This window comes from Tympanuchus pallidicinctus, unplaced genomic scaffold, assembly GCF_026119805.1.
Source record: "Tympanuchus pallidicinctus isolate F22 unplaced genomic scaffold, pur_lepc_1.0 scaffold16, whole genome shotgun sequence".
In the NCBI taxonomy this organism is placed as follows: Eukaryota; Metazoa; Chordata; class Aves; order Galliformes; family Phasianidae; genus Tympanuchus; species Tympanuchus pallidicinctus.
The window spans coordinates 1,900,001-1,915,699 of NW_026294679.1; the positions used below are offsets into that span (position 1 = coordinate 1,900,001).

General features: G+C 42.9%; 1 long non-coding RNA gene across 2 annotated transcripts in view; it reads right to left on the reverse strand.

Moving 5' to 3' along the window:
• Positions 1-14,634, reverse strand: part of LOC128077614 (uncharacterized) — a 37,595-nt gene extending 22,961 nt beyond the window's left edge. For both annotated transcript variants that reach the window (XR_008205096.1, XR_008205095.1), the window contains exons 1-4: positions 14,208-14,634; positions 13,694-13,805; positions 2,241-2,310; positions 2,012-2,111 (exon numbers count right to left, since the gene is read on the reverse strand). This is a non-coding gene — a long non-coding RNA (uncharacterized LOC128077614). The remainder of the gene's footprint in view (positions 1-2,011; positions 2,112-2,240; positions 2,311-13,693; positions 13,806-14,207) is intronic.
• Positions 14,635-15,699: the final 1,065 nt, after the last annotated feature.

The window sequence follows — 15,699 nt, forward strand, 5'->3', positions numbered from 1 at the left end:
ACATCCTCCTGGAAGTCCTTGGGAGGATTTACTGGGAAGGTGAATGGGCCTTCAGTCAGCCTCTGGCCTTGCCGCAATCAGAGAGGTTCTCAGCCTGCCCCATGGTGCTGTGCAGGTAAGTGCAACACTCCAAGTATTCAAGAGGGTGAAAAAGTCAGCCTGGCTCCCTCAATTGCAGGAGAACTCATTCATTCCTGTGAAAGGACACTTTTTTACCTGACCAGTGAGAAAGTGCCTGTTAACCAAGTGTCCATTGTAGAGGACAGGAACACCTCTGGGATAAACAATGGCTAGAAAGGCTGGTTGTTACAAGCCGGATTTGGTGTGTATTGCACATCTCGTGCCCCTGGAACTACTGAGCCTCACAAGCTGTTTGTACCAAAGCCTCCTCGCCTGTGAAATATCGCTAGCATATAGCACAGTATGTTCGGAAATGCCTTAATGAAGCACTAAGCATTTATTGAACTTCACTTACTTTAACTGCAGCTGGTAAAAGGTTTCCTTTATTGTCCAGCCCCAGAGGACAATGGTGAAACCAAAATTTCCATGAATGTAAATTCCAGCTTCAGCTAATTTTGATGACAATGACTTCTCTTCTTTATGAGGTGCATAATGAGCCGGACCACAGTCTAGCCAAAAGCCATGACAAGCTCCAAGCATGCCCCAGTGGCCATCAGTGCTTTCTGTACCCACAGCTTAAACAGAGACTGCCTCCAGTCAGCGTACATGAAGAACCCAGCTCGGCAATAGACAAATGACTCTTTTGTTTTACATTCTTTTTTAATTAGCCTCTTTTTAATGACCTGAGTTAATAAGTGTCAAAAGGTGCAAAACACAGCATGACTTCATTTTTAAAAGAGAGCATTTGCCTTTAATCTCATAAGTAAAGCAAGTGCCCTCTTTAAACATTAGCTGCAGATCCAGATATTATATTGTACAGTCTAAGAGTTTGCTGCATACAGTGAATTCCCCATTCCTTGCCCAGATTGCTCAGGCTTCACAAGCCCAATCATACAGCCCCATTTGGTGACACTTACTCTCTCTATTTTACCCACTCCTTCCTGAATTTATGTATCATTTCAATCTCAGGTTGCTAAAGCACTGATTAAAAAAAAGTATTTGAAAGCTTATTTGTTTCCCAAAGTTCTCACACCTAGACTGAGACCTAGAGATAAAATTATTTTAAAGAAAAAAACAACACAGGAACTGCAACTAGAAAGAAGTAAAGGATCCTGCTGAGAGCAGTAGAATTCCTTTTCTTAATTTGCCATGGATTTAGAAATAGGGCTATTTTACAGTTTATGAGGCTCTTTTCCCATGGGCAGCTCATCCCAAAGAAGCAGCCAAAACCCCTCCAGGTGCCATATTCCTCCTGTTTTCCCAGAAACCCCTCCTCTGCCCTCCCTCATAGGAGTTTTGTCTCCTCCAACTTACTTGCTATTCAAAAAGGACATTCAAACACGGGGATGAATTAGCACTTTGCCTGTAAAACATAGCAAAATCTGCAATGACTGGTAATATTTTTGTACTCTGTGCATATTGTACTGGGATGAGCCAAGATCTTCCTGCAAGTGACACTGCTCCCAGCAAGGACAAAAGAAAACCTTCTCTTGCACCCAAAAAAAAGCTGTATGGGAGAGAGCAGTGGTGGCTCATCCTCTGTCCATGCACATCTCCTCATCATGGAGACCAACCATAGTTTTAAATTTTTCTATAATGGAGTATGAGGGTGGTGACACACTGGAACGGGTTGCCAAGAGAGGCTGTGGCTGCCCCATCCTTGGGGGCATTCAAGGCCAGGCTGGATGGGGCTCTGGGCAGCACATAAAAGGGGGGTTGAAACTATGTGATCATTGTGGTTCTTTTCAACCCAGACTATTCTATGATGCTATGACTCTATGTCAATCACATCACACAGCACCAAACTATTCTGTTAAACGGTGAGCTCTCGGATTTGGAGGAGGCTCCAGCACAGACCAAGGACAGTGTTCATGGCTCAGCCTCATCTCACCTCCAAACAGGATTAGATCCGCCACTTCCAGGAGTGAAAACGCAGGAGACTAATTCACGGAGTCACTTGACCTCTTTATAATATTGATCTTTTCCTGCAGCTAACGAAGAGAAAATTGTCTAAATGCTACAGTACATCTGCAGAGAAACACAGAGATCATAAAAGAACACAGACATATTACAGCAATGCCAGAGCTCTCCACAGAGCTGTGTGAACTCCTCCTGCTTACCAGGAGGTCACAGAGCTGGGAACATTTCACTGCAGACATCCCGCCATGCTGTTGGTAAGTACATGCCAAACTGAAACAGAGAAACAAATGTATTTGCCAGTAATTAGAGATGTTGCATGAAAGGTAGAGTTTGTGTCTTTCCTTCCTTCAGACAAACGCATTCTCTCTATAGGACTGAATATTCCTGACTTTACTGGGCCGGGGTCATTAAGCAAGAAGGTATACTACAATAATAAAATTATCAACGGAGCTTTTGACAAGCAGTCATGTGCTTGTAAATGAAATTTATTTAGGTGCCACTCAAAACATTGTAATTAAGAGGTACAGAATGTATTACCAGATGGTTCCTGTTTAGTATCTATTTCCTTTAGAGAACAAGGTGATTAGGGAGAGCACTAGCTGGTAACTGAGCACCGCACACCCCACAGCCCTGAGCCAGCGCCTCTCCGACTCAATTAAAAATCCACTTGACTTCCACGTGGAGAAGTTAGCTCCACCCACTTTATTGATTTATCGATTTCCTCACATACCATTTTCACCCCCTGTGAAACTTCCTCATGTTTGGTTGAATAACTTGCATGCTCACAGATCCGTGAGGCCATTTGGAACAGTGGTATTTTTACCACTCATCGGTACACCTAATTAAGACCTCTAATCAGACCCTTCTACATTTAAATAATTTAAAGGCAGCACTAAGCAACAAAGAGGACCTCTCAGTTTCAAGCACGACACAGACATCCCCTTGAACATTGGTGGCTCGGGGAAAAGACACCTTTTATATACATGAAAGAAACTCCATCAGCCAAAGTGAGGCTTTGCTGCTCTGTTCTCCACTTCCCATTCACACGTGATCTCTGTTAATCATTATTTAATCCTGTGATTACATAAATATTTTTATTTTTAACTCACATGACTGGGATTTCCAGCATGATATGAAATACTCTCAGATGAAAGTGTTAAACGTACACTGGGAAAACAGAAATTATTTTTAAACAGAAAATATTTTCCAGCGGAAAATGGAAAGGCCTTTTCAGCAAAACAGCTTCTTTTACTGCAATGAACTGGTGGGGGTCACGCAGCTCTCACTGCTCTGAGTAATCCCCTGGAAATTTTCATGTAAACAAGAACTGAAAATTCAGTTCAAACCTCCTCCCGGCCTTGCAAGGTGCTTATGAAACGCATCAGCCTTCACTGGAGGCATGCAAATAGCTCTGTGCTTACTTCACTGCAATTACTGTGAGGTTTGAAGCCAAGCACATGTTTGGATTCATCACACCACCACACTGCCTCTTCCTAATGGAGACAACTTGTTTTCCTCTATGTTCGGAGAGAATGGTATCAGAGAGACAGCCTCAAAGTTGTGTCTTCTGCTGTCTCCGTAGACTCCTGCATGGGGCTGCACACACTCTCCAAAGCCCCACATCAGATTACTGCTGCCAGTAATGTGACTTTCCTGTTTGTTTGGGTTTTTTCAGAATGTCACCCTCCAAAGGTAAATATCAGCATAAAGAGAGAAGGTTCCTTCCTGTATGCAAAGTCTTTGAAACTACTGAGAAAAACCATGGGGTGGTGGCTGCTACTGCCCATCTGCACTCCTATGGGATTTGGGTGCTGCATCCCAGCACTCCACAGCCACAATGCTTGTTCTGCACCACCCACACAAAAAGCAATACAGCACATGGGAGGTGAGTTGTAGAACCATCCATGGGATGTTCACACTTCCAGCATCACGTGTGGGCATTTCCCGATGTTTGTGCAGCATTCACGGGGTGAGGGATGCAAGTGCTTTGAAAAGGAAAACGGGAGGTGTGTTGGAAAGTGGCTTTGAATTGCTTAGGTTGATGTTGGGTTAGGACTACACCACTCACAGGTGCCTCCAAGGCTTCACAATCCTGGGTTGCCAACTCCAGCTCACAGGTGGTCAGTAAATGGGAGCAGGACAAAGCACACTGACAACCCATTCCTTAGTTTATTGAGAGCAAGTAGTGTTCTGCCATTTTGCCATCTCTTGCCCAGAGAGGCTGTGGATACCCCATCCCTGGAGGTGTTCAAGGACAGTTGGATGGGGCATTGGGCAGCCTGGTCTAGTATTAGATATGGAGGTTGGCAGCCCTGCATGCAGAGGGGGGGGTTGGAGCTTCATGATCCTTGAGGTCCCTTCCAACCCTGGCCATTCTATGATTCTATGATTCCTCCTGCCTCTTCTGAAGATTTGTTTTAAAATTGAAAGTCATACTGTCACTCAAAAAACTCCTACACAGCAAGCATCGAGCTCTTCCTGAAAAATTAATACTGCTTAACTTTCTATTCAGAGGGAAAACAATGTACAGATTGGGTGCAAAATAGAAATAATAAAAAAACGCATGTGTGCATTTGTATATACACAGATAGGGAGGTAATCTGTAGCCCTAGTGACTTTAACCTATGAACTAGGTCACACAAAGCCCATTTTTTTATTCTGTACGTTCCCTTAAACTTAGATAAAATACAGCATTTTTTTGACAATTTGTCCTGTGCAGTGTTTTGAGTCCCAGTAAGTTTCAATTAGTTGTCCTCATTCCATCACACCGAATTTAGTCCAGGCACATCAGCTGTGAGTTGTAAACTTCCTTCTTCTTTCATCAAATGCACAAAATCACGTCATAAGTTCTTTTTTCTTTTGCAGACGCAGAACTGTCCTAGGAGTTTAGGTTTTCCAAAGGCAGTTTTGATCTATAGATTTCCAATTTATTTGCCAGGATAGCACACAAGTCCTGGTCCATCTTGCACGTGAAAGTGGCAGAATTTCAGGGTCAAGACATGTGAGCACACAGCAGGAGCCACAAATAATTGATACATCCAGGGATCATTTGTAAGTTGTACACTCTAGCATCATAGCTGTATGCATTTATAACTAAAGCTAATAAAGCGGATAGCTTCCAACACGTTCCCTGCATCAAACAGAAAGCACAGGATTGCTTCCTCCCCCGTCAAACAGTACCGAGAGCGTTTAAAACAGTTTTTTCTTAAGCTGTGCAAACTTTAATTTCAAACCAAACGATCCTCTCTGTATTCCAGGCACTTTTTTTTTCCCTCTGACACATTTTAATGACAATAATTTTGTAAATTGTCAATACATAATCATATCAGCTCATGCCTGCTTTTCAATCGGCACCTCCAGCTTGCATTAATTAAACAGCCTGCCTGACACCGTATCATCTCAGTAAACAAACCAAGAGAGATTTTCAGAAGCCGCGGCACAAACTCTTTTCTGGAGATCGGTTATTAAGCTGCAGGTTTCTGTTTCATTTGCCTGCCTTTCACTTTAAAGCAAGCAGCAGCCACTGAGAACACAATAATGAAAGAGGTCATGGAGCACCAGTTGTGCATGAAAGATGCGAAAATTTACTGCAAATGAGACAAGAGCAGTAAATTCATTTTTATTCAAATTACTGTCATCATACATTACCACTTCTCCTGTAAACATTGTGCTTCAGACAGTGTGACAGCATATTATTATTTGCGAGATTATACTATTATTAAGCTATTAACATGTCACCTCCTGCTTGAAACAATGACTCAGCTTGGTACTGCATAATAGGACAAGTTAGGGAGACAAGGCGAGGTGACGGAGAGGTTAGTTGTAAGAAGGGAGGCCATGCATAGAGTGACAGCTGGCACTTAAAGGCTAACATTTATTCAAAAGAGCCCACATAATGAGGGTGCAATCGGCTTTTATTTACATACTGTACCCGTCCACTTCCCACAAACTCGTTCTGCTCCTTTCCCCCGTGGCAAAGGGCCCATTGGAGCAGCAGAGGAGTCACCTTGCTGCGCGGTGGCATTGGTGCTGCTGGGAGGAGTCCTGCAGGTACTGCTTCAAGGTCCCCAGGAGGTTGCCAAACACTGAAACGTCATGACTTACAGGCTTTGGGGGCTTTCAGGGCAAAGTTACCATGAAAGTTCCAGTGCATCAGATGGCACGCTTCACTTTTGCGTGACAATCCCCCTTCACAGCCTGCTGCTTCCCAAAAGCTTTCCTGTGCTCCGTGGGGATGTTTCCCGGTCTCACTCAGTGGCCGGATTCTTCCAACCCAAGCCATTCTAGGAGTCTGTGACATGATCCCATGATTCCCCCACATATGGTTTCATTCTGAGCTTAGGTGGTCCAGAACCACATGCCAATATCCCTAGCCACTTTCCCCAGAATGTGTAGCCCTAAAGTAAAAATGAACTGATTCCCATACCCTGTCTTATTACTTTTCCCGTCCGACTTCTCCCTTTCCTCTCTGCTCCTTGTAAAGTTTAAGCATATTTATGTAAATATTCTTTCTTAAGCCTTTGCAACTGTCTTGGGGAAAAGAAAAAAAGGAAAAAAAAAGCAAAAAAAAGCATCATTTTGTAAAACTAAGCAAACACCAAGTGGTTGATGCCTTGGCAGCTTGGGCAACGTACACTGTTTTTTAGCTTTGTCCTTAAACAAGAGTACCTTAGCAATATGGACATGCAGTGTCTGCACAGGGAAATCCTTCACTTTCTCCTGCCCTGTTCCCCTCACTGCTGACCACTGCTGAAATCACTCCAAAACCTTTTGTTTTGGTACAAGAGCTAAGCTCCTGCTCCTGATGTTGCAGTACATCTCTGTGAGCTCTGGGCTGCCCAGGTGCCCATCCATGGCACTATTGGAGCTGAGCCCAGGAGCTCCCCAACTCTGGAAACTACACAAATTAAAGCCTTACCAAGGAATGTAGCCTCAAATGGAAGTTTTGCCCACCTGGGCTTGGTGTTGCCCATTTATTGGGCATTTCCATTAAACAGGGCTGGAACAGGCTATTTGGGTTTTCATGCCCAGGTCCTTTCTATCACAGACAACACTTTCTATAATCCCCTGTCATCAGGCTTTGCTTTAAGAGCCGTTAGTGGTTTTTCACATCGTTACCCACATATGGAGGCTGCTCCACGGTTTTGCTGCTTTGATATCAGAAACCTTCTCCCAAATTTCTAGCCTTTGTGTAGTTGCAAGTAGCTGGTGCCTATTTGTTGTAGAGCAAGCTTTGTCACACAGCCCTTTTTCCTCTCATTTGAATTCAATAATCAGGTACAGCAGTATCAGCAGTCTACATTTCACCTCTTACTCCACAAAAATAGGAGTTTTTTTCTTGTTCAGTATGAATTTGTTTGCCGAAACCATCTTCCCTTTTCTCATTCTCTGGATGTTTTGGTTTTGTTTTTTTTTTTTATCCCATTTTGACATGCTTGGTTTTCTTTACCTGAATGGCCAAGGATTTGTTGGTGAGAATGTCCTGATCGCATGGATCAGCACTGCAAGTATTTGCTGAATTTTATCACACAAGCAGAACTGGTATTGACCAGCTTGTTATTTTAGGAAAATAAACACTCTTCCTTTCAGAGAATAAATACTCTTCAAGGTCATCCACGGAATTAATGATACTCCAGCAAGGTTGGAAGCAAGAGGATTTGCTCTGTTGCCCATTGATATTGCCTGGTTGGCTGGCTCCAGGTCGGCACCAGCGCTGCCAGCATCCCTCGGTGAAGGTGCCGAGACTATGCTGGCACACCCAAGCTGCTGGGTGCAAAGCCAAATTGTGCAGCAACTCTGCCAAGCCATGCACATCCCTATTGAAAGTGGAGGGGATGGCATGGAGGGAATGACATGCGGGCCTGCTGGAAATCTTCCCTGGAGTTACCTGTGCCATCAGCATCACCGGAGCCAACTGACCTTCATGGGTACCACCCTTATACTGTCTCACGGTGATTACAATAAAAATTCAGACTCGGGAATCTTAGGCTTGGCTCATAACAAGGCCCATAGATAGCAGCTATATTCAGTTTGCTGGACGCGTACAAAACAGCACTGCCTGACTGTTATTCTGGTAGCTAAATAAGAGCTCGGGGGTCTGAGTTGTGGTGTCAGTTTTTAAAAATCTTAACTACACAGGTATATGGACCCCTGCTTCCCATCAAAATTATTAAAGTTGGACAAAACTCAGAACAAGAAATCATTTCTGTGGTTTTTAATCTGACCAGTAATTGCTGCTCCCCAGTGCTCTGACAAAGGATCAGCACAGGAACCATTAAACACTGAATTTTCCCAGTGCACTGCAAATGCACATATAAACACTGGGTAACCTTAGGCTTCATCAGGGTTCAAAACACAGCTCAGCACGTCTTAAAACACTTTTTTGTTTACATTGCTGCAGCTTAGGCTTGCATTTCCTTGCATGGCATTAGCCACAATTTCATTCTTAAATTTTAACTGAGATTGAGTAGGAGCGCAAAAATTGCTCTTAAGTAGAAATTAGTGATGTCATAAGAGCATGCAAAAATCGCAAGGGAAAATGGGGACAAAAATGCTAAATCACAACATCAGCAAAAAACTAAAGCTGTGCTGCATTTCCCCAAGCATAACCTGTAGATTACTCGGGCTGCAAGAACTGAAAGAGGATATGGCAGTAAAAGATGAGAGCGCGATCTCGTGTCCTTTGCACTTCCATCATAATTGCTAACAGCAGTGGTTGTCCCAGTGCTTAATTAAACCGTGCTGCAAATTGTCCAAAGACGAAGATATTAAAACTTAACAGTAACACAGAAAAACATAAAAATGCAGGTAACAGATGAGGTGCAGATAGTGAGGAGCTTCTAACAACGTGCCAGCCAACAAAGGGATGGTCCTCTATGCCGCAACGACAAATACTTCATTTCATTCATCTGAGAGGTAGACAGTTAGGTGGACCAAGTCAAACCATGTGCGTGGCAATGTACATACTCACAGAGAGACGTGCAAACCACACACAGCATTTCATTACATATTTAAAGCGCTCACAATCTGTTTTCATACAGATATCCTCAGAAGCCCTGTGTCTGTAGCTGCCCTCTCCCAAAGAGGCCATGGGATGAGCTGTGTCAGGCTGAGTTCCCCCACTCCCCCCATGCAATTGCTCCCACCCTTCTCCTTGGGACTTCAAGACCTGCAGAAAGCTGCTGACGGCCGTCACCGAAGGCACGACAGCCTGCTCTGGCTGGGGATTGCCTGCGTTCACCACTGATTAGACTACATTATTTCTATTATCCTATTGGGCTTCACACTAGGAATAGAGGCACTTGCCCTTATTTGAAACTAGCAGACACCAGGAGAATTTGCTGATTGCTAATGAGAAAGCGAAGGTTTTGTTGATATCATCTGGGACGTTCTTGCTGTGGTCTGCTATTAAGATCTGGAGCTCTACATAACACACCATATTAAGCAGGCAGTGACTTTATTATGGGATCAGTATAACTTTTCATGTCTGGTGTGCTCCTAAAGCCTGGGCTAAAACACCTTTTTCCAGCATATGAAACATAATATCTTAGTGCTAGCTGCATTATTTAAAAAGGGGCAATGTGGTTCATAACTTTACATTTATTGCATACTTTTAAGCCACTTGACCCATATAAATATTACTATAGAGTTGCCCTCAGTTATTAAATTCTTATTGCTTATAAAAAGGGCAGCAGGAAGTATATAATCTATAGACTAAGGTGTGCTTTTTTTTTAAGGGGGAGAGGGAAGAATAAAAAAAGGAGGAAGGCTGGAAACAAATGTGTTTTGATCCCAGCCACAGCCTTGAAGTTAATACTTTCTCTGGCTTACAGCAAAAATCTGTTTATTTAAACGACAAGAATCAGGTACCAGTGGGGCAAGCAGGTCCCTACCTTTGTGAAGTTGAACTGGAAACCCCACCTCTTAAAAGAAATTGTTTGCAGAAACTTTGTCATCTTTATTACAGCCAAGGCCATGTCCAAAATGGCATGGGAGTGTTTGCCGCGGTTCCAGGACGGCCCAGGCTGCCAAAGGGAAAGCATGTTGCTTTTAGGGCAGCTTTGCAATGGTTCCCACTGGGCAGAGCCTCCTTGGGGCTGCAGAAACCCCTCGGCACACGCTGTACCCTCACATTTTCTGTGCTTTCTGCTTTGCACGTGCACGCAGGCATGACAGGGAGGACAACACATTAACATAGGTAATTTCGCTTCAGAGTAGCTTGGGGCAGAACCTCCAGACCTAGAGGTTACTGCTGTCAGAGCAGGACCTTTTTCTTCCTGTCACTTCTTTCAGAGATGAAGGGAAAGATTTCCCTTAGCCTACAGCATTTAGCGTGCAAACGCTCCTCCACAACATTTTGAAACTATAGAAATCATGAAACCAGCCTGTGACCTTCCATTTCAGTGACAGTACAGGAATCCCTTGAGCGGCGGAGGCATCCTCTGATATTTGGAAAAGTGTCATGTTTTCTTTACAGAGAAAACTGTCATATTGTTGTTGGCATAAAATACAACACTTCCTGGAGTTGTGATTTCCTTGTTTGCTACAAAATGTCACCTGGGCAACTGACATGTTTGTGTTTTGCTTAGAGCAACTTACCGCTTATGATATTCAAATCTGGTTGATATTGATACCTTAAGCTGTGCTGAAAGGAGCAGCAATTACAGACGTCTGAGATTCCTCAGGAAGAGGCGTTTTCACTAAAAGATGTGGACCTGTATGAAAATGGCAATCCGGCTGCAAGTTAAACACAGCCCTTACGTAATTTGCAGCTTATTGATGTGCCACGCAGCCGTTCTCCAAAAGGAAGAAGTCTGAGCAAGAAGCAGGTTGAAATAAATGAGATGCTTCCCCAAAATAAGCAACTGAGCCTTCACAGGGAAAAAAAAAAGAAAAAAAAAGGAAAAACAAAATGCTCAGCCTGAAGCAATAATAGGCAGTATAGCTGCCTAGGAAAGCACGGGGCTTTTAAATCATCCCTGCACTTACAAACAAAAGTATAGTGAGGTTTTAATCTAAGTTAGCCAGCCTTCTTATGGCAGTGCTTTTCTGAGGCAACTTTAACCACAGGGCCAATGCCTTGCTTTAAAATACCTGAAATTGCATTTCTGATTTAATAATAATAATAATAATAATAATAATAATAATAATAATAATAATAATAAATTGGTGCCTATAATTTTGCAAGCTGCAAGTTGGACTGCAGTTGTGGGTGCTCAGCGGTGTCCCTTCAGTTCATCACCACCAAAGTGCTGAAGGAAGGGAAATTCTGATCACACTTAAAGTCACCAAGTGGCTTTAAAGTAAGTAAAATTCAATTGTTTCATCGCACAAAGCTGCAATAGTTGAGAAAGTTGAATCATTAAAGCATATCATCAGATGATCTTCAAAGCATATTTCACAAACGGAGCAGTACGGGTGCTGGGATATTTGAGGGATATTTTGTATTTTTGAGGGGAGGTTTCTTTGCTAGAGATGTCTTAAAGGCAGACAGTAAAAATGACCCCCTCCGTTCGGCAGCAGACAGGGGCTCTGTTTGCTGCTTTCCAGTAAGTAGTTAATTATACCAACTGTGACATGTGGGTGTAAAATACAAACAAACTTCAGTAGGCACATGGATATCTGTATGTCTAGATATGTTTATCTCTGAGCATTACAGTGATTTTCTCTGTATGAGCTCCGGGTGAAGCTACACAGACGCAGCAACAGAATAATTGCTTCTCAAAAGAAGCAACAACAACAAAAAAACCCTTTTCAAGTGAAAGAGAACCCATTGTGTTTGAAGTCGTAATGAAAAAAAAAATAATAATAATAAATCCTAAAATTATCCCCACTTAGTGGATACCCTGCTTCATTTAGGAGCTAAGTCTTTTCAATGAACAAGCAATTTTTTTAACAGATTCACATGTTTTGTAAAATATGTCAAACAAACTAAAGAGAAGGTCTCCTAATTACTCATCAAACAGCCCCGCAGTCAGCGGGGAACGCCGCCGCAGCGATGCGCTGCGCTGATGCTGGGGCAGACCCGAATTGCTGCTCTCAGATACACCCGCAGAGCTCTGCCAGTGCTGCTGGGCCCAATCCTGCTCTGATCCACCACCGGGTCAGCCCAGGGCTTCCATGCAAGGAGAAGCAATGCCACATGTCTTTTTTTTTGCAATGTGCAGGAGGTTAAACCTGCATTGTTTAGCATGCAAGTGATGAGCAAAGTTTCACGTCCATTCAGACCCTTTTATTTTTTCCTTTTCTATCTTTCCTTGATGCAGCATCGACCGCAGCAAAGATAATTAGAAAATATGCAGGACTGCTTCCCGGTTTTAATGTGGAATTATGTTACATCCCGTTTGGTAGGAACAGGAAAAAAGCCCCCGTCAGGCATATTAATGACTGTCCCTCTTCACAAAGCTGCTTGCTTGTCTCACTGTTGGAATTCATTTGAAAATAAGAATGCTGCTGAATTAGTGGCTTTCCTTTCACATGCAGGAGGATGTTATCTGATATTATTCATACATATCTCTTTTTTTCTGGCGCGGTAATCATAGCGAAATTCCTGATTCCTTTCTAATCCTTACATTGCAGGGCCCTCTTATCCCGCTCTCCGTCCTCAGCCAAAACTCTTCCTCACTTCAAACAGGAATTTTGGAGGCAGCAAATCCACAATAGGGCTCACGGTTTGTAACTTTTCACGCGTCCCCTAAAGGGAGCGTGTGATGTTTGGCATGTCCCCAGCACGAGACATTTTTAAAGGTATATTTAAGACATGTATTTCATGCCGTGGAGTATATGTGGCAGAGTTAATAGCAGCGTATAAAGCCTTGGGAAAACCCACAGCCTACAGTGGTCTGACCCTCACTGACTGTCAGCCTCGCTCCTCTTGCAGTCCCTGCCTTCAGACAGCTCCCATTTACTCCTTCGGTCTGGAGTAGTTCTTAAATTGGATAATTATCCTGTATGTCCCACAATAGCAGAAAACAGCATTAGGTCAATAATGCCACTGCAGCCAAGAACAGAACTGGACCCCTAATTGTCACTCTCTCCTGATTTATTCTGTAATTCATATTTTCAACAATATGCAATCCATTAGCACTGCAGAAAAACACGCAGTGACTACTTGGGTGGACTTAGGATTCTCGGGTTGTTCTCAGACAGATGGCTTTTTTGTGAGGTTTCTTTTTTTTTTTCCCACAGTTTGCTCTCACTTCTGTTGGAACTGGTCTAGTACTTTCATAGGGTTTTTAAGATAAGTAGAAGATTATTGGTCACGCTCCTTGAAATTCATCACGGAGCAAGGCTAGCTTTGACTGCACTTTGCTGTTTGTTGCGTTTCTCCACAATGGAAAACGTTCAGGACACACACCCTTCCAAGGTCTGTACAGAGGAAAACAGCCTCTGCAGAACCTGCCTTAACATCAGCTCCTGTAGACTCCTTAAATAACTTCTCTCCAACATGGCAATATTTCAGTAGTCTGCTAAAAGATCCTTGTTAACAGGAGGGACCCCGTATCTCATAACCAGGTTTTTATTACAAATCCCAGGGATGTTTGCTCTATAGATACAAAGGAAACTTGCACTGTCTTGACGTTTTTTTTTAAAGTAAATGTTCAGGAATTTGTATTTTTTAAACTACATATATTCGGTAAATGCAATTACCTACCTTCTACTAGCGGAACTTTATTTTCTTCCTTTATAGTAATATATAGATCTGAAATTCCAAGGGTTTCTGGTGCTTTTCAGCTGTCACCTCTAGTCAAAATCATGGAGTTCAGCTATAAAAAAAATTATATATAATAAATTTAACTTGACCTAACTGAAGGTTTTTAAAGCAAGCAGCTTTTTTTGACATTAAAAAAAAAAAAGAAAGAAAAAACCTACCACTATATTATCCACACATCTCCTTGCTTCTATTTACACTGCAAAACAATTGCTTCCCAAAATGTGGACTGAACTTCAGTCCCTGTTAATATCTGAGACACGGTTCGAAGAATATACTTTTATAAAATGCAAAAGACACTTTACAATGGCTCAGGTCACAAACTGAGGCCAAACGGCGACATCTGACAGGCAGCACTGCCCATACATATGCACACATATGTACGTGGGTTGAGGAGACCCGCATTGTTTGAGTGCAAAGAAGCCCCCCCCCCCCCCACCCCCCCCATATCACCAACCTGTCCATGCAGTCCCAGTTGCGCCCAGTGACGCCCCATGGCCCCCGTTACAGATGAGCTGCTACGTAGAGCTTACCGGGCTATTTGATACACCAAAGTAAACTTTCATACTACGGTTCAACTTTAATCAATTTTTGTTTTGTGGCCTTTGTAGATTGAGTCTTTTGTTAAGAAAGGACGTCTTGTTTCCCAAACGCGCCAGAAGTAATCGCTGGCATCAGAGTGCCACCAAAAGGCAGGAGAAGAAATTAGCAGCCACGCACTGACCTTTGCAGAGACAGCTAAGGTTATGCACATAACATTTGCTTGTTTACTTTGCAAAATAAGCAATGAGTTGGAAACTCCGAGCTTAGCAAGCGTCTCAGTACACCTGAAAAGCAACACTGACAACAACAGCGAAACCCACGGTTGTTATTATTTTTCTGTTGTTGTGCGTGGAGACCGTTATCTGCTCTGCTCTATATCTATCATGATGCAACTTTAATAACGTTAGCCAAGACTGCTCAGAAAATCACAGCTGTAGCTGGAGGCAAAAGGAAAAAAAAAAAAAAAAAAAAAAAAAAAAAAAAAAAAAAAGGGAAAGAAAGAAAGAAAGAGGGGGGAAAAAAAAAAAGCTAAAATGAGGTGCTTCTCCCAAGCCTCACCTAGTGAGCTGAGTATTGGCTTATGTGTGAGAATAAGCAAACGAATCGATCGCTGCAGTAGGTTGATGGCTACTGGTCGTTTTGATGGATATGACGGTAAAAAAAAAGTCCAGATTGGTTCACAGTGGACCTCAAACCATGTCAGCTAAAACCAAAGAGACAAAAAAGTGACAGCTGCGGAGAGTACACTGCAGGCAGTCAATGGTTCCTGTGATTTATTGTTCCATCTGCCTTGCCGCTGTGAGGACAAGTTCCCCCTGATTTGGTTAAAATGAAAAGGACCTCAGAGAGCACAACGTGTTTTTTGAAAATGTGCAGAAACTATTTTTTTATTTCTTGATTTATGTGCCTTTCCCCCTCCATAATGTTTGCACCAATTGTTACCCAATAATGCTTACTGAAAAATGTGAAGCTTCCCAACCACTAAGAAACCCTCCAGACCACCCCCACCCCTCCACCCCATCGCACGCACGCACAAAAAGAGAGGAGGGGGAAAAAAAAAAAACACCCTACTGAAAAAAACACCCACATAAATAACCCATACTGCCAAGCACAAGCCAAAAAACTAGTTTGTCTATTTTTTAACCTTCCCAATTTCCAATTAGCAGCCGCATTTGTGCATTTTGGAGCCTGCAGAGCATGGTTAAAAGTAGGGCTAGGCAATGGGTGCCACAGCAATATTAGAGTTTAAATCCAGATGATAAATTTGCCTGAGCCACCCAAGCGCTATGGCCAACAGTTCTGATGAGAGGTTATCGCCAGGGTTGCACCTTTACAGTGTTTACCCTGGAACTTTGGGCAGTTTCTGACTTGAAAAGGGACATTTCCTTCATGTGGTTGCTGCAGCT